Genomic DNA, 24,393 nt, shown 5'->3' with positions numbered 1-24,393 from the left:
AAATGTACCTATGTCTTATGATAGGGAATAGACCCCTATACATAACCATATAACCATATAAGGTAATAGAACCTCATCCAAGAGGATAAATTGGACCAAAAGACCAAACACGTGGTACAACGTATTGCTTACGTTTATATTTTGACAATTTTGTACCCCTAAAAGGGAACGAGGTGGACCACCCAAATTTATCATAATACATGTTAGGGTCCAGTACTATAATACCAAATGTTTAAATTGGGCAATTTCCAAAATTAAAGGGGTGGTCCAAGGTACCCCTCCCAAAATTTAAAGGGGTGCACAAATGTACCTATGTCTTATGATAGGTAATGGACCCCTATACATGACCATATAATCATATAAGGTAATAGGACCTCATCCAAGGAAATAAATTAGGTCGAAAAACCAAACACGTGGTTGTACTAAAATTTGGCAATTTTCTACCCCTAAAAGGGAACGAGGTGGACCACCCAAATTTATCATAATACATGGTAGGGTCCAGTACTATAATACCAAATGTTTAAATTGGGCAATTTCCAAAATTAAAGGGGTGGGCCAAGGTACCCCTCCCAAAATTTAAAGGGGTGCACAAATGTACCTATGTCTTATGATAGGTAATGGACCCCTATACATGACCACATAATCATATAAGGTAATAGGACCTCATCCAAGGAAATAAATTAGGTCGAAAAACCAAACACGTGGTATAACGTATTGCTTACGTTTATATTTTTGGCAATTTTGTACCCCTAGAAGGGAACGAGGTAGACCACCCAAATTTATCACGATACATATTAGGGTCCTGTACTATAATACCCAATGTTGAAATTGGTCAATTTCCAAAATTTAAGGGGTGGGCCAAGGTACCCCTCCCAAATTTTTTCAAGGGGTGCATTAATATACCCATATCTTATGAAAGGTAATGAACCCCTGTATACGCCCATATAACTATATAGGGTAATAACACCTCATCAAAGGGGGATAAATTAGGTCAAAAACCCCCGAAATTTGAATTTTTGGCAATTTTTTACCCATGAAAGGGAACGACATATACCCCCAATACTGATAGAGGTACATACTATGGTCCTAGGCTACCACACCAAATTTTTAGATTTGGCAATTTCCAAAATTTAAGGGGGGTGGTCCTATGTACCCCTAAAAGGGAATGAGGTGGACCACTCAAATTTATCATAGTACATACTAGGGTCCTATACTATAATACCCAATGTTAAAATTGGGCAATTTCTAAAATTGAAGGGGTGGGCCAAGGTACCCCTCCCAAATTTTTCAAGGGGTGCATTAATATACCCATGTCTTATGAAAGGTAATGGACCCCTGTATACGCCCATATAACTATATAGGGTAATAATACCTCATCAAAGGGGATAAATTAGGTCAAAAACCCCCGAAATTTGAATTTTTGGCAATTTTTTACCCATAAAAGGGAACGACATAGACACCCAATACTGATAGAGGTACATACTATGGTCCTAGGCTACCATACCAAATTTTTAGATTTGGCAATTTCCAAAATTTAAGGGGGGTGGTCCTATGTACCCCTGCCAAAATTTAGGGGTGGGCCATGGTACCCCTGCCAAAATTTAGAGGGGGTGGTCCTATGTACCCCTAGGTCATTGACCCCGGCCAGGGACCATGGGTCCTGAGGCAGGGACCCAGGGGCCAAAAAGTTAGGCAAAGTAACCCCATTACTACTCCCATACACGTCCCTTCTCTCTGACGTTCGGGCTTCACTGTTGCGCTTCTGCCCTGGCTCGTTGAGTAGCATTCGTGCTTTTTAGTAGCCGCCTAGCACCAGGTGGTTCGTATTTTATGCACTGTAGTTTTTTGCTATGTGTCGACACTATTTACAGGGTCCTCCTGAAGTAGATCTCCAAGTAATTAAGCTTCTCATTGGGAAGGTTCTAGATTACTTGTCCCCCGTGTAAGTTAGTAGCTGGGTTGATTTCCTTCGGTACTAAAGTTTATACATTTAATTTTCACAGTATTGCCAAGCGAGCGTTAGCGAGTGAAGGCGGGTTAGAGCCCCGCAGGGCACATTTTTTTCTGTCTTTATTACTACTCAATGGGAAGGGGACCAGTAATCTAGAACCTTGCCTTCTCATTTAGTGCATATTCTGCGAAAAGACACACATAGCTCCATGCGAGCCGACTATTTGAGTGGTCCGGGGCTCCAACATCGGCAAGATTTTGTTTGGACCAGGGTTTGAACCCGTTTCTCTTACAATTAAGTCAAAGTCACCCGTCTTACCGACTGAGCTAGGGTATCCCCAAATTATAGTTATAGTACCGGTATATTTTACTTATCACAGCAGAGCCCTTTATGATAGTGTTCATAAAAGACTTTAACTAGAAGGAAATGGATCAAAAAATATCGATACTCCCCTGAAAACATATAACACGTCTGCGCCGTTGCAAAACTCTAACCTAACCTGAAAATGTAAGAAATGTGTCACTATTTGGTAGAACCGTCTGCTCGAATAATGCCAAAAGTAGTAGGAAAGCTGATCTTCCGCAGGTAGCGTCCCCGAATTGGACCTTCGGTTTTTTAACGTTTTTAACCTTGAACCAGTTTTTAACGTTGTATTGCTATTTATTTGTTATTATTTTAACATATGTTGCCTATAATTAGCTACTCCTCTTTCATTTTCATCGTTCACTGGTAACATTTAATCATAAATAATTCTTGTTTTCATGCTTTCTGTGCTTTATGCTAGTGTAAATTCATCTGTATTATATTGCTGCACAAAATTAATTACTTTCTCATGCTTCCCACTAGCGCTTAACAACACTCTACTAATGTAAGTATACTTTTAGATGGGGCGTTGGGAGCGGAGTTTCCTATCAAATACATGTCCGTGGGACAAAAATCCAGAACACATACAAATATACTACCTGTACTAGGTTGCTACACAACGGGGTGATTATATTCGTGTAATATAAACTCCTTTTAGTAGGAAATGCACTGTTTCTGTCTTAAAGAGTGTTTAAATAAGGATTTGTAATGAAACATTCAGAGTGACTTCAGGAGAGCTGAGTATAACTACGGCGTGTGCAGGTATATCATAAAACAACACTATATAAAGCAGAATCGACTTAAAAGCACAAACCAACTTGTGTTATGTGGTCATTAAAAACCAAGATTGCTATCTGAGGCAGGCAGGGGAATACTAGCCGTAGTGAGGCTTTGTGAGGGAGCAGGCGTGTTACTGACCGTGGGTATACACATAAATGGTAGTGGAAAAACATTTTATGTTTCATGAAAGTATGTGCCCTATAGCCATATGCAACTGGCACAGCTTTGTGAGAGTTGTGTGTTCAACGATCACTTTGTACCAAGAATGCAAATAGACAACAAGATTTTACTAGCCCAACAAAAAAATCCAACCTACTTGCTCACATTCCATTAGAAATCATGGCTATTGTTTAACTTCAGGGAGGCCAAGATTTTAACCGAATTTTCCCGATATTCTATTCACATTCGGATAGGTGAGGTTAAATACATTTAATTCAGACAGTTGCCGAGCGAGCATTAGCGAGTGAAGGTGGTTTGGAGTCACACAAGGCACGTTGTTTTATGTCTTCGTTAGTTTCCCCACCCCCTCATTACTAAAGATTTACCAAAATAATTTATTTACGTTTAAAATTAATAATAGCGATTTTAAAAACTCGCTCGGGGCGAGTGTTTATTAGCATCAGTGCTTTGTGCACTGTCTTTATATAACACTTTATTACATGTCTTTCTTATGGAGTATTACCTGGTAAACGCCACACTTTTCATTTCGAATTTTGCCTTACTAGAAATGCAAGAGGTAAGACCCCGATATATTTTTATTACTTGCACGATCTTATTGTGTAATCAAGTAATATATATTTCTTCTGTACATTTTTCAACTGCATGCCCGCATTACATGGAATGGCATCTAAACTTTTGCCCCATTTCACCATATGTTGTTCAGATAATACTCGCTTTTCAGTTCCTTCTCTCCATTTACGTTTCCCCTCCATTACTGGAGCATGCATTTTCTAAGTTAAGGGTTGGTTTTAGACAAGATAAATGAATTAGTAAGATAGTGGGTTTAAAACTGCCATATTATGCTCTATGTACCTAATATTGCCACAATACCGAATTCATATAGTCCAGAATTTTTTTTTAAACATAAATTATCGTCATACAGTGTTGATCATCAGTACTTTATTTTTTTTTAATATATGCATTCCCTTGATATCGAGCGGACCGACCTTCTTTGCGCTTCCCAGACGTGAATAGGTCCAATGCTAGATTCTAGTGACTGCCTAGCCCAAACAGGTAGATATTTTTTGCATAATTGCGCCCAGCATTATCTGTAGAGATGCAACAACACCATCTGTCGGCGAACACTGTTAAAACAGTCCTATTTTGTGTGTGTACGCAAGGATAAGACTACTTGTATGTTGTGTGATGTGAAGTTAAAATACAACAGAAACCTACAGCAAAGTTGAGAATTGAGAAGAATCGGTTTATCTTCAATTTCTGAAATATAATGCTTTACATACTCTTCTTCATAAATGAGAAACTTATCAGTGCTCCACGCTAATTCCAATTTTTATTATTGTTATTGCATGAATTTAAAAAGTTCTGAGAAGTTGTGTTTCGCATAAAATTAGTGTAATAAGTTTCAAAGCTGAGATATGATTGAATGTCGGAATTAAATATAGTTTCATTGTCCATGTGTATAAGAAAGCTCCCAGTGAAAGAAGATATCAGTAAAGCACACTGTCACTATATGATAAAGAGGAAGCGGAAAAGATCGATAGATAAGTTAAACTTGATATGTAAGAGAGTTTCCCAAGTAAAGCTATGGTTATAATTTCCAAAATTAGAATATAGAATAACTTATTCAAATCCAAGTCCGCGTATAGTGTAGCAGTAGATTACTTTGGGGGGGGGGGACAAATAGCAAGACCGGGTAATGATCTGCGTTGTCAACCTTTTATGGCTAAAGTTCTGTATTTGTAATAACAATTGCAACTAACCTGAATAATGTTCCTTTTTCACGTCTTCCAAACTTACATGCAAGGTAGAAAATTACAGGAATAGATTTTTAAAAATGCAGAATCAGTTTAGTTAAAAAAGATATTTTCACACCATTGTTGTTACCAAAGAAGAAAAGAAAAGTAATTCTACGTGAAGAGCTGCATAAGAGAAAAAATGTTAAGCCCTATGCCCGATGAAGAGTGCCCTTGGGAGTATGGAAATATAGGCTAAAAATACCTGATATAGGAACATTATTATTATTATTATTAAAGTGTGTTCCATAAGCTCAATAACCAATTCTATATTCGTATTGTATAATCTGAATTTTTAATGGTAATTTTGTACATTTTGTAATTGAAGGATACTTAAGAAGAAATAATTGCGTGAAGCATGGAGTAGGTCTATTCGACGGAAAAACTGAACTCCTAGTGCTGGTAGTGCACTTTGTTCTGTACATTTCCGAGAAAATGACATTGATAGAACGTCCCTCTCTTGTGTGAGAATTCGCAAAAATGCAGTTCCATCTGTATTTCATGCTTTTTCAAAGTATTTGCAGAAGGTATATTCAGTTTCTTTATTTTTATTTATTTATTTCGACCTTGATAATTTTATACATTATCATCACTAGAAAGATCAAAGATTTCTCTTGACTCCTGGAGAAATTATAGATAACTAGTTCATAATAGTTTTGCTATCTTAAATATCTTGAACTAGGAAATAACTGAATAAAACAACGTTTATTTTAAAATAATGTGACAGTTTCGCCAACTAACTGAACATATTGGCTTCATCAAACACTGTAAAAAGAAGCATTACTGTACATTTATAACCTTAAGTATACGTTGGAGATTTAGGGGAGGGTGCAAGTGAGTTAAGTGTTCCAAGAAAGGGAACGTTTTAGAGATATAAGGAAATTACCTAAGTTGCTTGTAGGCTCATTGTGTCCGTATGTGATTTGTCACGAATAAAACAACATATTATTACAATGAGTACTAAGCCGTTTAAGTAGCTAGGAGTTAAAAGAACTCGTTCAGGATCAGTGCAAAATTCTTTGATTTTTAGTAGTAATGAATGTACTAAATATTACTGGTATTAAGACGCAGACTCGGTTGTGACTTAATTAGCATTGTCTTAAAAGTATATGGGGAAGAGAGGCAGGGTTTTAATACAGTGGCTAATTATAATATCCAACGCTGAAGGACGTATCTTAATTGATTTTCTGTATTTTAGTGCATGCTTGTCTGTATGTCTGTAAGAGGGTTGGCAAAAACCATGTTTTTTATTGAAAAAAAAGTTTTTTCTTTGGGGTTTAAACTTTTTTTTGTTAAAATAATTTGCTCTGTGCATTTATATTACATATGGGCAGAGATAAGTTTGTTTCACCTTGGTGTTATTTTGCTACTACCGGGTTATGCTGGAAGGGGTCACATAAGCTTAGAGCGGAGTCCAAACCGTTTCTTGACTTACATCCGAAACAAATTGTCCTCCATTTGAACTCGAAACCGGGACTAATTGGCCACAAATGCGGTACGTTTTCCGACTCACTCACGAAGGACTCCTGATAAAAATACGTTGTACTGATCTTTACATACTTTTAATACATTTGCCTAATTGTATTTTGAGGACCAGAAGATAAACATGTGCACAAGTGAAACCATTATAGAAAATTACATATGGACAATTTCAAAATACTGCAGAGTACAGAAGAACTAATTAATTCCAAGTTAGTTCTTGGGGGCCGCGGTGGCTCAGTGGTAGAGCGTTCACCTATGGTGCTAGGGGTCCCGGGTTCGATCCCAGTCCCCGCCAAGTAAACTTTGTGGTGGACCAACACCGTGTGCGTGGGTTTCCTCCGAGCTCTTCATTCCACCATTTTCATTCATTACTCATCATCAGTCTCCTTTAGCCTAACCGGCATAATCGTGGGACGTAAAACTCAAAGATTTCATTTCCAAACTAGCGGGAAAACGTAATATGAAAAAGCTGCACAAGCTGAAGCGCTGGAGCTAGAGAAACGAAATTTTGCTCTGATGATGTATCATGAAGAGTAGTTTATTAAACAATTGCGAAATTTTCAAAACGTTACCATTTTTAATAAAAAATGAGCACCAAGTATCGGAAGCAATACAACGTAGGTGATTTATTCTGCCACCTGTTGAGGGAATTATGCACTTCACGTTGTGTTTCCATATCATTGCTGCAACATAGGATAGTTTTTTTTTCTTCAATGTCACTTGGCACTGTAGCATCCGTGGTCCTCAGATATTTCCTTGTCAATACGTGAGAAATTGACTCTCGCCTTAATTATATTATGTTGATAATCGAATGTTATAGCACAAATGCACAATACTTTGAATTTTCATTTCAGAGAAGGCAGAAGCAGTACTCCAGTTTCCTTGGATAAGAGCGAAAGCACTAATCGAGTTTCAGTGGATGAGAGCGAAAGCACTACTCGAGTTTCAATGGGTGAGAGCAGAAGTGCTACTCGATTTTCAGTTGAGGAAAGCAGAAGCACTATTAGAGTTACTGTGGATGAGAGAGCATCCTCATCTGGAGGTGGCACTCTCAGCAGCACGCAGTCTCAGCTTCCAACGGAAGAACAGTGATTACGAAATATTTTTAACTATTTGTAAGAAGTAATCCGAACAACTTAAGACTTTGTTCATATATTTTTGAAACTGCATGGTGATAAGTCTGTTTTGTGCATTTAGTTTTTGTTGGGTGCTAATTTTGAAGGAGAGTTACACATAAAGTGAGAGTCGTTTAGCTTGTATGCGTAACGGAAGAGCAGTGATTGTGAAATATTTATAACTATTTATAAGAAGTAATCTGGACAACTTAAGAGACTTGTTTATATATGGTTGAAACCGCACACGGTTGATAAATCTGCTTTGTACATTTAGTTTTTGTTAGGTGATAATCAAGGAAAGTTACTCATAATGAAAAGAGAGTAGTTTAGCTTGTATGCATATGAAACAAGAGTTAATGTTTACCATCGGGGTAGTTATCAACAAAGACGAATTGTACATAGTTTCCAGTAATATAACGTTTGTTCATACACGAGATAATTTGCAGCATCTGCTGTGCTCTAGGTAGTCTGCTATATTATGAACTGAAATATAGACATCATTCAAATACCTCTTTTTTTTTTGTGCAAACTTGTAGTTACTTATATTAAATTTTGACAAAATGGTCGTATGGTATTTTGTGAGCTGGTCAATGGTATCGGCAGAGAAGGAATTTATAAATCTACCAGTTGGTATGACTCAAGCAGCTTGTAACTGCTAAGAAAAGTTACCCCCAAAAATATTTAACTATTTTTCGAAATAAAGTAATTAGTATGTGAAAAGGGTGTATAGTGTGAAGTATTTTTATAATTGAGTATATGGGAAACTGCATGGTACGAATGGATTTTTAGGTACATTGTACTCACCCCACGGACCTGGATTTTTGACAGCATCGACTAAAGCATGAAGACCGGCAAATAATAGTTAAAAACCACGATGGAGTGTTTGTGACCTCAGTTCCAGATAAAAAACTGAGAAATGGAGAATTTTAACGTGTAGCAAAATATTCCTTACCAGAAAACTCCAACTTCCTACCTCAAATCGCCTCCGAATTTGCACCAAGCAAGGTGAGCATATATAAAACACAACCGGATGTTTTTGTTTCTCAACATAAGATAGTATTTAGCTGAAGTGACGGATTGCAAATAAGAATTTTGAAAATCAATCCTGTATCGTGCAGATGCTATGCAACCAGTTTGTGAGAGTGATGACTGGGTCGCTACTCGATCAAGTGTGTCTATACGCCAGATATTGACACACGTTTGTTTCTGGATGCATGTTCCGATAGTTCGGCGAAAAAGCTTCCGGGTGTGTTCTATTTGTGCTTGATGCGAAATCAGGTTGAAGGTTCCACAGTTCGAAATTTTGATATTTTCTTCCATTTTCGCACAATTTTCAAACTCAAAAAGTTGTGAAGAGGCTTCAGATATTGGCATCTGGTACTAAGTATTATTATATATACACAACAATTTGCTTTTCTCAACTTTTTTTCTCTAAAACTGTTTTTGTTAATCCCCTTACGCATTCTGTAATATGATCACTGAGTATTGTTATAGTTTGTAGTACATTGTCATTCTAAAGTCAAAACCAAGCAATAAATATATAATGCCTTTATTTACCGTATAGTATTTTTTAATGTTTCATCCTAATCTTCTTATAGTTATTTTTACATGCTTGTCCTCACACATTCTAATACGGTTGTGCCATTACCATGATTTTTACTGTTTTTTTTCGACATGACAATTTAGAAAAGGCTTAATCCTTTGTTCTTGGAGCCATCTGGATGCCGCCATGTTTGTTTATGCATTTGGAAGTGTTTGTTTTCCCTTGTGCATTATCTTCGAGTATAATGTGTTGTTATTGGGTAATTAGTCGTCAATTGCTACTTTGGTGAGCGATTGTGCAGCCGACTTTGTAAAATTTTGGATTAAAATGTACAGGCCAAATTCGTTGAAAGGTCAAATTTATTAGATTTGTTTCAGTGGCTTGCTTTAAGTCGAAATCTCCCTACGAGGAACCAGCGAAAGTTTCCGTGTCCATTACAAGAGTAAATGATGGAATAAACTTTGATGTATCCTTCAGGAATATTCAGGTTTAGGCTTAAGTATAAACTAATTATTTTCTGAGCAAAACTATATTTTCATTAAAATTCAAAACGTGTTACAGTTTCGCCAACTAACTCTGGCTTCATCAGACACTAATGAAAATATATAACTTTGCTCAGCAAATAATTAGTTCATATTTAATTCTAACAAAGCAAATCTTCTATTTATGGAAAAAATCACAGGTTTAGAGGTTTTCTATTGCTTTTTTAGTATTTAAGTATACATATATATAAATTAAATGACGTTAAAATAGTCGTTAATAAGTTACTTCTTATTTTATGAACAACCAAAGTGCAGCTGGAAGGTAGCAAACTATCATCTATATTTGCTCTCTCCAACAGGATGTGGGCTGATAAGGGTCATTTTTCGCCCATCGAACACCGGAAAAATGTAAAGTGTTTATGGAGGCTAGATACATTCTGTTCTCTCATAGGTCGAAAGACACACTGAACCAAAATAAATTGTTCCCCATATTAAAGCTTACACAGCGATGTATTATTACGAGTCTGCTTTATTTAGGTTCATTGAATCCTTCTTACCACAAGCCTATGTCAACGACAGCAAACGTTGTCAAAATGACGCAAAGTTGCCTCTTTTGGGGCACTAATTTCTATGACTTATTTTCTTTCTCACGTATCTATTATATTCACATACAAAACATATCTTCCAGTATACAGATTTTGCAAACTTGTCTGAATCGGACTCTTGATTTTTCCGGCGTTCGATGGGCGAAAAATGACCCTTATCAGCCCATCTCGTTTGTTTTTTTATATATATAGTTGTACTAGTTTCTAGACAATTGCTGCAAATTTTGGTTAAGATATGTAGAAAAATTCTGAAACTAGTGAGGTGCAAGTCAGAATATAAACTGCTTGGGATTTAAAGACTATTAAAGCATACGAAACACAATATGTCATTCCGATTACATTTAGGCAGAACCTGGAAATAACAATGAAAAATATCTTCTAAACGTCACAGGTGATTACTCCATGAATGCAACCGAAATGGCAGATTGTGTTTCCTATGTTTTAATAATATTAAATTGCAAGCAGTTAATATTTTGACTTATACCTCGATCACTAGTTTCAGAATTTTGATACATATTTTAGCCTTATACCAAATTTGCAACAAACAATACCTTCTAAATTTGCAACAAACAATACCTTCTAAATTTGCTACAAACATTACCTTCTATATTTGCTACAAACATTACCTTCTAAATTTGAAACAAACATCACCTTATATATTTACAACAAATATTACTTCATAAATTTGTAGCAAACATTACCCGATACATTTGCAGCAAACATGATCTTGCGATCGTGAAAACACTTTCTGCAATGTTGCTGCATACCTTTTAATATTTTCACCAAATTTATCAGCTCATTTTCGGAAATTTTGAGAAGAAAATTTGCACAAAATATTTGCAGCAAAGTCCTGGCAAACTTTCTTCCTGTGCAGTCGCAAACATTTCGTTTGTATTGGCAACTGTTTTCGTTTTCTGGGGCAATTTTGCTGCAAACTCAGCCAGCGTCAACTTCGTTATTTGCATTGAACTTTCGGCAAATAATCCCATTTGAAAATGCAAGTTTTTTGCAAACTTTTTAGTTTGCCTTTGCAAATTTTTAAACATTTTTAAAAAATTTTCTGCGCTATCTGGGTAAAGTAGTTAAGAAAGTATCGAACACAATTTTTTTAGGGCAGTAGGAGATTTATACAAAACGGAAAGGTAAGTGAAAATAATTTCTGTGAGAAAAGAAAGTGAATTGTTGGTAACGAAGATAAAAAACAACGTGCCATGCGGGGATCTAACCCGCCTTCATTCGCTAACGCTCGCTCTGCAGTGCTGTCTGAATTTAATTTTGGTAACGTAATTTAGCGTATGAAACCATAAAACAACCGCATCGGAATAGAATATCGCAAAAAAGTAGGTGCAAAAGCTGGCCCCCAATGCTAAAGAACAGCCAAAATTAGCAAAGTACTAATTTACAAATGATGAAAAGGAACCATTTTGTAAAGTAATTTATAATTATGTAGAAATAGAGATGAAGTACTATTAATAAACCCTGAACCACCATTAGTAATAGACGTCGGTCTGTCTCCTCTCTCTGACTCGAATTTCTGAAGAGGTACTCAGACTTCTTTTACATGTGAATTAACGACTGTATGCGCAAATGTTGATAAATTGGTGAGACATGTATCTTCTAGCATTTACCCAATCTAATTGGTTTATAACATTTAGAAATTTAATGTGTTTATAATATCAGTAATAGAGTCAAGTTGAGCAAATCCACTTACATATAAATTTAAATTGTTTAGTGGTTTAAAAGTATTAGGTCTTAGTATATAATTTTTCACACATATTTAATTGATACAACGTACTGTAAATAAATATACATTTATGCACACTCTCTAAATATAATAAAGTGTTAATAAAGTAGCATAGTACCGTTCAGAATATACTTTTTAAAGAGTCCTCTATGGACAACAGTAATAATATGCTGTGATATAAAAATTAATTCAACTTTGAAATCATAATATAGTAATAGAATGCAATTTTCTTTCTGATTAAATATAAATTCCCGGATAAATTCCCATTTTGGGAACCTTCCCGGGAATATTCCCGAAAAATATCTTCCTGGGAATATTCCCGAAAAATATCTTCCCGGGAATTTACCCATCACTAGTCAGAAGTAGGGGCCTACTTAAATGACATAAAGAATTGGAACGACATATTGTGCAGGGACTATACGCAAAAAATAAACGAATATGGGTTTTTATTTTTCCGCGGAAGAACGGTTTTAGGGGTGCAAAAGCCCCCAACCAAATTTTGAAATTTGAGGCGCAAAAGGCAATAAGAAATGCACCGAATTAAATGATAGTGCACAGGTATTGTAGACGTAAAATGAGGTAATTGGTTTTCGTATTTTCCTGGAAAAAAGCCGTTGAGTTGGGGACGGAATTTCTAAACCGTTGATTACAAAATATCGAAAGTGCAAATAAATATACGTCAGAAGTCCCTAAAGAATATGGGGAATTGCAACGAAACTTCGTATAGGGACAATTTGAAAAACAATAAATGAAACGTGTTTTAATTTGTGCGGAAAATCAGTGTTGGGACCTAGGCCACTTCCGAAAAAGTAAATACGTAATAGCGCAGGAAGGCGTAAACCCAAGCAAATGAAATTATGTGTAGATATTGCATATGTAAAATAAGGCCTCTCCTGTTTCTCGAGTGTCCCTATCCGTTTTGCTTCAAATTTAGCACAGCAGCAAACAGGAAATAAATCGACACGTGTTTTTGTTTATGCGGAAAAATATTGTAAGGGTTAAAGGTGCCTCCTGAAGTACTATAAAATACGCTATACTGTTTGTGTTTGTTATTGATATGGAGAGATTTGTGAAACACGCAAGCCTTTATTTTACATATCTAATATCTACATACAATTTCATTCGCTTCGGTCGACTCCTTCCGCCACTCAACGCCTCGGTCCACCCTATTTCTTTTTTCTTTTCAGTAAAATACGAAACCCGTATTCTATCATTTTGTGTCCACAATGTCTGTGCGCAATTTCATTCACTTCGGTCCACTTCTTCTTGCCTTCAACTTTCATAATTTTGGGTAGGGGCTTTTGCCCTTAAAACCGTTGACACAAAAAATAAGGAACCGTATTGGTTTATTTTTTCCGTATTGTTTATACACAAAATTTCGTTGCAATTCTTCATGTCCTTTACACCAGGCCCGTGCTGGGACACTAACCAGGGTGGTGGACAAGTCTACCAAAAGGGCGCCCATACAAACGTGAATATATATATATATGATATATATATATATATATATATATATATATATATATATATATATATATATATATATATATATATATATATATAGTAACTTAATTAATATAATAAACGTCGGGAGGTGACTGCTGACACCGGAGATAAAACGAAATTATAGACCAATCTGGGTGTAGAAATGCCTCTGAGCTATGACCACCCGAAAATTTTCGAGAAAATGCAATAGCAGCCATACTAGAGAACAAAATGTCGGATCGAAATCGTGCAAAAGGGAATGTCCATTATTTTTAGTCGTAGATTCCATTAGTGTACAATCGGACGTAGTGCAGTGGCGGTGCAAGGGTGACTCCCAAAGAAACTGGAGTATTCCTTGGAGTATTTTATCAAACGTATGTGTACACGAAACAGCTGTGAAGAATAACAGTTCACAGTCTGATATTGTCAACCGTTGACTGCATTGCAAAGATGACATTGCCGAAGCACTTTTTTCCGCGTGCGGTCAAACACACCTGAAATTTGTGGTGAATAAATACCGTGTGCGTGAGTTTTCTCGGGATTCTCCCGTTTCGTCCCACTTTCTTCATTCCACCATTTCATTCATCTCTCATCCTCAGCGTCTCCTTTAGAATAACCGGCATCACCGTGGGACGTAAAACTCAAAAATTTCATTTCATTTTCATTTTACACCTGAAATTTTGAAGGTGATTGCCGCAGCTATGTTAACTCGAGCAACAAGTTCTTCGGCCGTCGTGGCTAGCGTTGCATACAAAAGGCGTTTCATAACCCCAAATAAGAAATCAAGGGGCATGAGGTAGGGTGAAAGAGGTGGTCATAACACAGGTCAATCTCTCCCAATCCAACTATCTGGGAATGCTTCATTTAAGTAGGTCTGCACACATTTGTCAAAATGTGCACGTCCACTGTCATGCTGGAATCGCATCTGCTGTCTTATGTTCAAGGGCACATGTTCTAACAATTTTGGGACAACATTACTTAAAAATAAAATATACGTATTCCTACACAGGCGGGCCGGTAATAAATAAGATCCTACCACAAAATTATCCACCATACTGCACCGCGCACTCACTCTAAATCTCTCTGCTGATCGTTCAGTAGAGTTGCATGTGGATGTTTACGCCCTACACTTGGCTACCGCTAGTTTCATTACTGTCTTTGATCATTTCCAGTACGCTGTGTTCAAATTCAACTGTCCACATGGTGCAATTTCCTCCGATTTCATTTAGGGAAAATTGAAGAGACCCTATCTCCCGAAGCCGAACATGGACACGTGGAAAAAATACAGTGAAAGTTACTCTCCTATGAGGGCGACGGTTACGATATAAACGACTTGCCTCTGGGATATTTCCCCTTATCTTTCCATAAATGAGGTGCATATCTACCAGCTCGTGGACAGGGTAATCTGCCATTGCGAAGGTACATACAGATTAACAAAATTAATTACTTAAACACCAACGTCTACAGTTTTACACGACGTGAATACTAGTGATGACCAAATGCAAGACCAAGACCAAGACCCGGGTGGTCTTGGTCTTGCACATCCAGTCTTCGTCTTGGTCTTGGTCTTGCAAGTCTTGCTTTTAAGAAATCTTATGATTTTCATAGGTAAATTTTACTCTGGATATAAGGGATAATAAATTCTACAATGCGCCAATAGTAACGGAAATATAATGTTTGCTTCTAAATGTAATACAGTTTACCTTTGTGTTAGTATGATAGTGTACAACAAAGGCGATGACCTTTATTTTTTTCCAATGGGTGACTACGCTCACTATTTAAAGTTAAATCACAATGTTTTGTAATGTTTTTATATTTTTTAAGAGATCTAATACTCCACTGGTTCCCAAACTGAGAAGGCTACTCTTGAGACGCATGAAAGAAAATCAAGACGGCACAGATAACTGACATATCATGAATTGCAAAATTATTTTTACATTTTAAACGTGTCAGAGTTTTTTTTTCTTTTCAACCACGAATAACTAATCTTTGTATTGAACAAACTTCCAATTAAATATTGAGATTTTGTTTCATTGATTCCAATACGTAAGGCACAAACATGGACTTCACGCAAAACCGATGAAAAAATTGGAGGCTTTGGAAACGTGGACATGGAGAAAAAAGGAGAGAACTAGCTGGGTTTTACGGGAAGGGAGAAGAAGGTGTTAGAAATAGTAGCAGTAGGGGAGAAAAAAGAATTTTAGATGTAATTAAGACGAGGAAGAGGAACTGGTTGGGACATTGACTAAGGAGGAACTGTATTATGAGAGTCGTGCTAGAGAGTACGGTGGAAGGAAAAATATGAAGGAGGCAAAGGAGATTGAAGTTGGAGGAAGGTATTAAAACAGAAAATTACTACGTCAAGACAAAGAGACTATCTGCTGACAACCGTACATCGAAGCTCCCCAGTTGCAGCAATTACTTACCAATTACTTACATGACCTACTAATGACATTAGCTATGATGTTAATGATATATATTTAGCAATATTGGCCAAGAAAGAGAGAAAATAAAATAATAATGATTATAATCAAATCTCTTAACAGTTTAGAGTAATTTGAGTGAAAACTGAAAACGTTTCGGCTCTATATGTATTTTCTGCAATCTCAATTTATATAAATATTTATGGCTTATATTAGAAAAACAAAATAACAGCATGTAACCCCAAGTTTTTTGAAATAACTATACAAAATCTCTCTCACTTGTAAATATGAATTATTTATCGTTGTATAATGTTATATCGTTCAATCCTCGATGTGCCTTATACCTAAGGAGGCTAAAAGTTATATTGATAAACAAACGTTTAATCATCTGCCCATGAAATCAAACTTGCGGTCACAAGCACTAAGTTTTTGTCAATATCATGAAAATGTTATTTCGACATTAATTTCATGAGCAAGCATTAAACTTTCCAATGGATACTTGAACTTTGAAGCCAAGGCCATACACATATAGTCGGCACCCATGGTGTACAGAATTACCCATGTTCAATACTACATTTCTCTTTAGTTTTGGAAGAAGAACACCAGTAATATGTTTTGAAATGAAATGAAATGAAATATCTAGTTTAACGTCCCGAACCGAGGCTAAGGTGATGATGCGAAATGAATGAAATGATGGAATGAAGGAAGTAGGAGGAAACGAGAAAACCCCGATAAAATCCACACACATGGTTTTTGTCCACCAAAAAGCTCACATGGAGCAAGCTGGGGTCGAAGCATGGACTTTATGCACTAGAAGTGAACGCTCTACCAGTGACCCGGTACTTGTGCAAGACTCTTGCGCAAGAGTCTTGGTCTTGGTCTTGGCCTTGCACGTATGGTCTTGGTCTTGGTAGGATACTTGGTCTTGGTTTTGCAAGACCAAGACTCTTGCGCTCATCACTAGGGCAACACTTCCTATCCTGTTATATAGCAATTCCACACGTAACATCAGAGCATCGGACACTGTATATCACTCACAAGTTGCGTCAGATGCCTACTATAACACAGCCACGCTAATTTATGTCATCCACATCAAAACTGCAATACAGCCTTCCGCGAGCCACTTGCAAGTGGCATACAAGGGACGATAATTCCGTAAGTGCTGCTACGTCTAAGAAAAAGTGCTACATTCTCTTTCCTCCGTGTAGGTATTTCATCCAGCTCCAAAGTACATAGGGAACGTCGAAAAATATTTTCCACCATTTGTTGCATATGTTTTTTTCTAGAAACAATTTTCTTCTAAAAAATTGATCCACCAGTAACAAAATCAAAATATAAATGGGCTACACTACGACACTATTTTTGTATATTCACAATAGGAATGTAGTTTTTCGTATTTCAGGACTAAGGGGCGTTTTTCCAACTCCAAGAGAGGGGAAAGGCCCCTCGAAGGTATCCCTGGAAGAAGATTTACCTATACTGTTCCAGCATGCAGCGTGTACAACATCTCGTGTTTCATCCATTTTTGTTGCTTCTGTGCACAGAAGTACTATATTCCACGGACTTTAATGCAGCATACTTTCGCCCAATATATATCTGGAAAATCCCTTGTACACTCGTTGATCACATATGATCTTTGCATTTTTGAATACTTCATGTTACTTTTCTTTACATACCGCCTGACTGTCCTATGCACGATCTTTTTAAACCTAATCTGGATCAAAATTATATTTTCCATTTTCACACACTCGTAACTTAGACAGAAAGCCGTTCATTTATCATCCGTTATCAATAGCCTAGAAGATATAACCGTGATACGTTAAACAATTCTTTTCGTTTATATTATTCTCCGGAGAGTTTATTCTGTGCTGAGGTGAAAGAGATCAATCACAAATGTGTATATCTCTTTCTTCCGAATTCAAGTGTTCTAATTTGAACGATGTACTATTAGATCTACTTTTGATTGTTGAAATCTTGTACTTGATTGTTGTTCATTGCCCTCATTCAACATTTTATACAATAGTCAACGGAATACTCCAGTTTCTTTGGGAGGCACCCTTGTGTCGCCACTGTACACTAATGGGATATACGACTAAAAATAATGGACATTCTCTTTTACCCGACTTCGATCCGATGTTATATTCTTGAGTTATAGTTGTTCTTATTTTTCCGACTAATTTTCGTGATCAAGGCGCCAAAAGAAAGCATTTTTACACCCAGGCTCGTGTATACTTTTCGTTTTATATCCGTGTCAGGAGTCACCTCCTGAAATTTATGTTAATTAAGTTACACCCTGTATATATACGGGCGCCATTTTATGCATTAAATCCAAAGTGTGTTAAACAACGTAAATAGCTAAACTGTGAAAACTTCTTCACTAGAGGGGCACGGTGGCTCAGTGGCAGTGCGTTCGCCTCCGGTGCTTGGGGACCCTGGTTCGATCCCAGCTCGCGCCCTGTGGACTTTGTGGTGGACAAACACCGTGCTCGTTGGGTTTCTCGAGGTTCTCCCGTTTCCTCCCACTTTCTTCATTACACCCTTTCACTCATTTCTCACAATCACCGTCTCCTTTAGCCTCATCGGCATATTCATGGGACGTAAAACTTAAAGATTTCCTTTATTTTTTTCTTTACTAGAGAAACATTATTTAGTTCTTGTAAGATTTTTTTTTGTCCAACATAATGAAGCTCTAATATATACTAATAAATCTATATAGCTATATTTTGGAAATACAATAGGCACTGATTATTTCAATACTGCTCTAAAACACACATAATTACATACAAGGGCGCCTTACGTAAAGGACGCACTGTACCCTTCACGGGTTCTTCACCAACAGTATGATGTATTCATTGTACAGAACTGTGCCATACAGAAAAAAAAAAAACGTTTATCTTTGATGTGGTTTCGCAAGGGCGCCTTTGCAAAGGGCGCACTGTACCCTACATGAGTTCTTTACCAACAGTAACACTATGTATTTATGGTACAGAACTGTGCCATACAGAAGAATAAATGAAACCGTTTATCTTTCATGTGTTTTCGCAAGGGCGTTTATGTAAAGATCGCACTGTACTTATCATGGGATGTTTACCAAAAACCTACCTTTATATATAATGTGATGTTTCGGAGGGCGCACCGGGACATGTCCCGGTGGGCCAGCACGGGCCTGCTTTACACACATCTGACATACTGTTACTAGCACTTTTGATATTTCTTGATCAAAGTTTTGGAGGGGTCCGTGCCCCATCTAAAGTTTTTTTTTTTTCCACGAAAATACGCAACACGTATTCCCTTATTTTACGTCTGCAATAACTGTGCACGTTTTCATTCACTTCGGTTTACTTTTTTTTGCCTTTCAGGCGTCAACTTTCAAAATCTTGGGTGGGGACTTTTGCCCCCTAAAACCGTTTTCCGCAGAAAATAATAAAAAAAAAGTATTCGTTTATTTTATGTGTAGTATCTACCTGCCAAGTTTTGTCAAAATCGGGGTGTTACACTTAGGAAGTGTTACCTGTTAGCCATCAGCGCAAATCTGTCTCAAATATTGCGGGAGACGGGTAACACCGTTCCCATATTATATATATATATATATATATATATATATATATATATATATATATATATATATATATATATATATATATACAGTGACGGATCCAAGGGTAGGGCTATAGGGGCTATAGCCCCCCCTTGACGCTCAGGTTTATACTGGATAAAATGGGCTTCAATCTTGGTTTACACTGGATAAAACGGAAAACTATGGTTTAGCCCCTCCCTTGATCATATCCTGGATCCGCCACTGTATATATATATATATATATGTATATATATATATATATATATATATATCAAGGGTGTTCAAAATATGTATGAAGTTGAAAAACAATGATGTGAAGGATCAGGGGAGCAAAATTGTCTTCAGTGGCGTATTTAGGAGTCTATCGGGCTCAAGCTTCCCCCAAAATCAATTTGTTAGCTTTTCGCATTCCACGTACAACAATATTCCTTCTCACCATTTCTAAGAACGATATTGACTTTCCATTTTCTTATGTTCTGTGTTCAGAAAGAATATTGTATTTGTCAAATTTCATTCCATGTAAGAACTGTGTCCTTTTGTTCTTTCTTTTGTCCTTTCTACTTTTCTGTTTCTTCTTCTTGACATTACTTTCTTTCTTTTCGCCTATCTTACTTTATAGGTGCATTTCGCCAGCCCCCCCCACCTTGGAGTTTCGAAACAAAACCTATGCCAATCGTTTGTGCTACGTTTGTGCCGGAATGTACCGCAACAATTTTCGTTAGTACCACTTCCGGTATGAAGTTATAAGGGTTTCAAAGTGGGGGGGCTGGGGAAACGGCAGCCCCCCACCTTGGAATTTCGAAATGAAACCTATGGCAATCGTTTGGGCTACATTTGTGCCGGAATGTACCGCAAAAATTTTCGTTTGTACCACTTCCGGTACGAAGTTATAAGGGTTTTAAAGTGGGGGGGCTGGGGAAACGCCAGCCCCCCAACTAGGAATTAAAAAAAAAACTATGCCAATAGTTTGTGCTACGTTTGTGCCGGAATGTACCGCAAAAATTTTCGTTTGTACCACTTCCGGTACGAAGTTATAAGGGTTTTAAAGTGGGGGGCTGGAGAAACGGCAGCCTCCAAACTTGGAATTTCGAAACAAAACCTATGGCAATCGTTTGTGCTACGTTCGTGCCGGAATGTACCCCAAAAATTTTCGTTTGTACCACTTCCGGTACGAAGTTATAAGGGTTTCAAAGTGGGGGGGCTGGAGAAACGGAAGCCTCAAAACTTGGAATTTCGAAACAAAAGGTATGCCAATCGTTTCTGCTACGTTTGTGCCGGAATGTACCGCAAAAATTTTCGTTTGTACCACTTCCGGTACGAAGTTGAAAGGGTTTTAAAGTGGGGGGCTGGAGAAACGGCAGCCTCCAAACTTGGAATTTCGAAACAAAACCTATGGCAATCGTTTGTGCTACGTTTGTGCCGGAATGTACCGTAAACATTTTTGTTTGTACCACTTCCGGTACGAAGTTACAAGGGTTTTAAAGTGAGGGGGCTGGAGAAACGGCAGCCTCAAAACTTGGAATTTCGAAACAAAAACTATGGCATTCGTTTGTGCTACGTTTGTGCCGAAATGTACCGCAAAAATTTTCGTTTGTACCACTTCCGGTACGAAGTTATATGGGTTTTAAAGTGGGGGGGGGGGGGCTGGAGAAGCGTCAGCCTCCAAACTTGGAAATTCGAAACAAAAATTATGGCAATCGTTTGTGCTACGTTTGTGCCGGAATGTACCGCAAAAATTTTTGTCTGTACCACTTCCGGTACGAAGTTATAAGTGTTTTGAAGTGGAGAGGCTTCAGAAACGGAAGCCTGCAACCTTGGAATTTCGAAACAAAAACTATGCTATTCGTTTGTGCTACGTTTGTGCCGGAATGTACCGCAAAAATTTTCGGTTGTACCACTTCCGGTACGAAATTGTAAGGGTTTTGAAGTAGCGGGCTGGGGAAACGGCAGCCCCCCCACCTAGGAATTTCAAAGCAAAATTTATGTCAATCGTTTGTGCTAGGTTTGTGACTGAATGTACCGCAAAAATTTTCGTTTGTACCACTTCCGGTATGAAGTTATAAGGTTTTAAAGTGGGGGGCTGGAGAAACGGCAGCCTCCAAACTTGGAATTTCGAAACAAAATCTATGGCAATCGTTTGTGCTACGTTTGTGCCAGAACGTACTGCAAAAATTTTCATTTGTACCACTTCCGGTACGAAGTTATAAGGGTTTCAAAGTAGAGAGGCTGCAGAAACGGAAGCCTGCAACCTTGGAATTTCGAAACAAAAACTATGATAATCGTTTGTGCTACGTTTGTGCCGGAATGTACCGCAAAAATTTTTGTCTGTACCACTTCCGGTACGAAGTTATAAGTGTTTTGAAATGGAGGGCCAGGGAAACGGGAGCTTCCAACCTAGGAATTTCAAAACAAAACCTATGCCAATCGTTTGTGCCGGAATGTACCGCAAAATTTTTCGTTTGTACCACTTCCGGTACGAAGTTGAAAGGGTTTTAAAGTGGGGGGCTGGAGAAACGGCAGCCTCCAAACTTGGAATTTCGAAACAAAACCTATGGCAATCGTTTGTGCTACGTTTGTGCCGGAATGTACCGTAAACATTTTTTTTGTACCACTTCCGGTACGAAGTTACAAGGGTTTTAAAGTGGGGGGGCTGGAGAAACGGCAGCCTCAAAACTTGGAATTTCGAAACAAAAACTATGGCATTCGTTGGTGCTACGTTTGTGCCGGAATGTACCGCAAAAATTTTCGTTTGTACCACTTCCGGTACGAAGTTATAAGGGTTTTAAAAGGGGGGGGCTGGAGAAGCGGCAGCCTCCAAACTTGGAAATTCGAAACAAAACCTATGGCAATCGTTTGTGCTACGTTTGTGCCGGAATGTACCGCAAAATTTTTTGTCTGTACCACTTCCGGTACGAAGTTATAAGTGTTTTGAAGTGGAGGGCCAGGGAAACGGCAGGTTCCAACCTAGGAATTTCAAAACAAAACCTATGCCAATCGTTTGTGCCGGAATGTACCGCAAAAATTTTCGTTAGTACCACTTCCGGTACGAAGTTATAAGGGTTTTGAAGTGGAGAGGCTTCAGAAACGGAAGCCTGCAACCTTGGAATTTCGAAACAAAAACTATGCTATTCGTTTGTGCTACGTTTGTGCCGGAATGTACCGCAAAAATTTTCGGTTGTACCACTTCCGGTACTAAATTGTAAGGGTTTTGAAGTAGCGGGCTGGGGAAACGGCAGCCCCCCCACCTAGGAATTTCAAAGCAAAATTTATGTCAATCGTTTGTGCTAGGTTTGTGACTGAATGTACCGCAAAAATTTTCGTTTGTACCACTTCCGGTATGAAGTTATAAGGTTTTAAAGTGGGGGGCTGGAGAAACGGCAGCCTCCAAACTTGGAATTTCGAAACTAAATCTATGGCAATCGTTTGTGCTACGTTCGTGCCAGAACGTACTGCAAAAATTTTCATTTGTACCACTTCCGGTACGAAGTTATAAGGGTTTCAAAGTAGAGAGGCTGCAGAAACGGAAGCCTGCAACCTTGGAATTTCGAAACAAAAACTATGATAATCGTTTGTGCTACGTTTGTGCCGGAATGTACCGCAAAAATTTTTGTCTGTACCACTTCCGGTACGAAGTTATAAGTGTTTTGAAAAGGAGGGCCAGGGAAACGGCAGCTTCCAACCTAGGAATTTCAAAACAAAACCTATGCCAATCGTTTGTGCCGGAATGTACCGCAAAATTTTTCGTTTGTACCACTTCTGGTACGAAGTTGAAAGGGTTTTAAAGTGGGGGGCTGGAGAAACGGCAGCCTCCAAACTTGGAATTTCGAAACAAAACCTATGGCAATCGTTTGTGCTACGTTTGTGCCGGAATGTACCGTAAACATTTTTGTTTCTACCACTTCCGGTACGAAGTTACAAGGGTTTTAAAGTGGGGGGCTGGAGAAACGGCAGCCTCAAAACTTGGAATTTCGAAACAAAAACTATGGCATTCGTTGGTGCTACGTTTGTGCCGGAATGTACCGCAAAAATTTTCGTTTGTACCACTTCCGGTACGAAGTTATAAGGGTTTTAAAAGGGGGGGGCTGGAGAAGCGGCAGCCTCCAAACTTGGAAATTCGAAACAAAACCTATGGCAATCGTTTGTGCTACGTTTGTGCCGGAATGTACCGCAAAAATTTTTGTCTGTACCACTTCCGGTACGAAGTTATAAGTGTTTTGAAGTGGAGGGCCAGGGAAACGGCAGGTTCCAACCTAGGAATTTCAAAACAAAACCTATGCCAATCGTTTGTGCCGGAATGTACCGCAAAAATTTTCGTTAGTACCACTTCCGGTACGAAGTTATAAGGGTTTTGAAGTGGAGAGGCTTCAGAAACGGAAGCCTGCAACCTTGGAATTTCGAAACAAAAACTATGCTATTCGTTTGTGCTACGTTTGTGCCGGAATGTACCGCAAAAATTTTCGGTTGTACCACTTCCGGTACTAAATTGTAAGGGTTTTGAAGTAGCGGGCTGGGGAAACGGCAGCCCCCCCACCTAGGAATTTCAAAGCAAAATTTATGTCAATCGTTTGTGCTAGGTTTGTGACTGAATGTACCGCAAAAATTTTCGTTTGTACCACTTCCGGTATGAAGTTATAAGGTTTTAAAGTGGGGGGCTGGAGAAACGGCAGCCTCCAAACTTGGAATTTCGAAACAAAATCTATGGCAATCGTTTGTGCTACGTTCGTGCCAGAACGTACTGCAAAAATTTTCATTTTTACCACTTCCGGTACGAAGTTATAAGGGTTTCAAAGTAGAGAGGCTGCAGAAACGGAAGCCTGCAACCTTGGAATTTCGAAACAAAAACTATGATAATCGTTTGTGCTACGTTTGT

This window comes from Thermobia domestica, chromosome 17 (assembly GCF_964235325.1).
Source record: "Thermobia domestica chromosome 17, izTheDome1.hap1.1, whole genome shotgun sequence".
NCBI lineage: Eukaryota > Metazoa > Arthropoda > Insecta > Zygentoma > Lepismatidae > Thermobia > Thermobia domestica.
The sequence above is the reverse complement of the archived record's forward strand: the minus strand, read 5'-3'. Positions refer to the sequence as shown.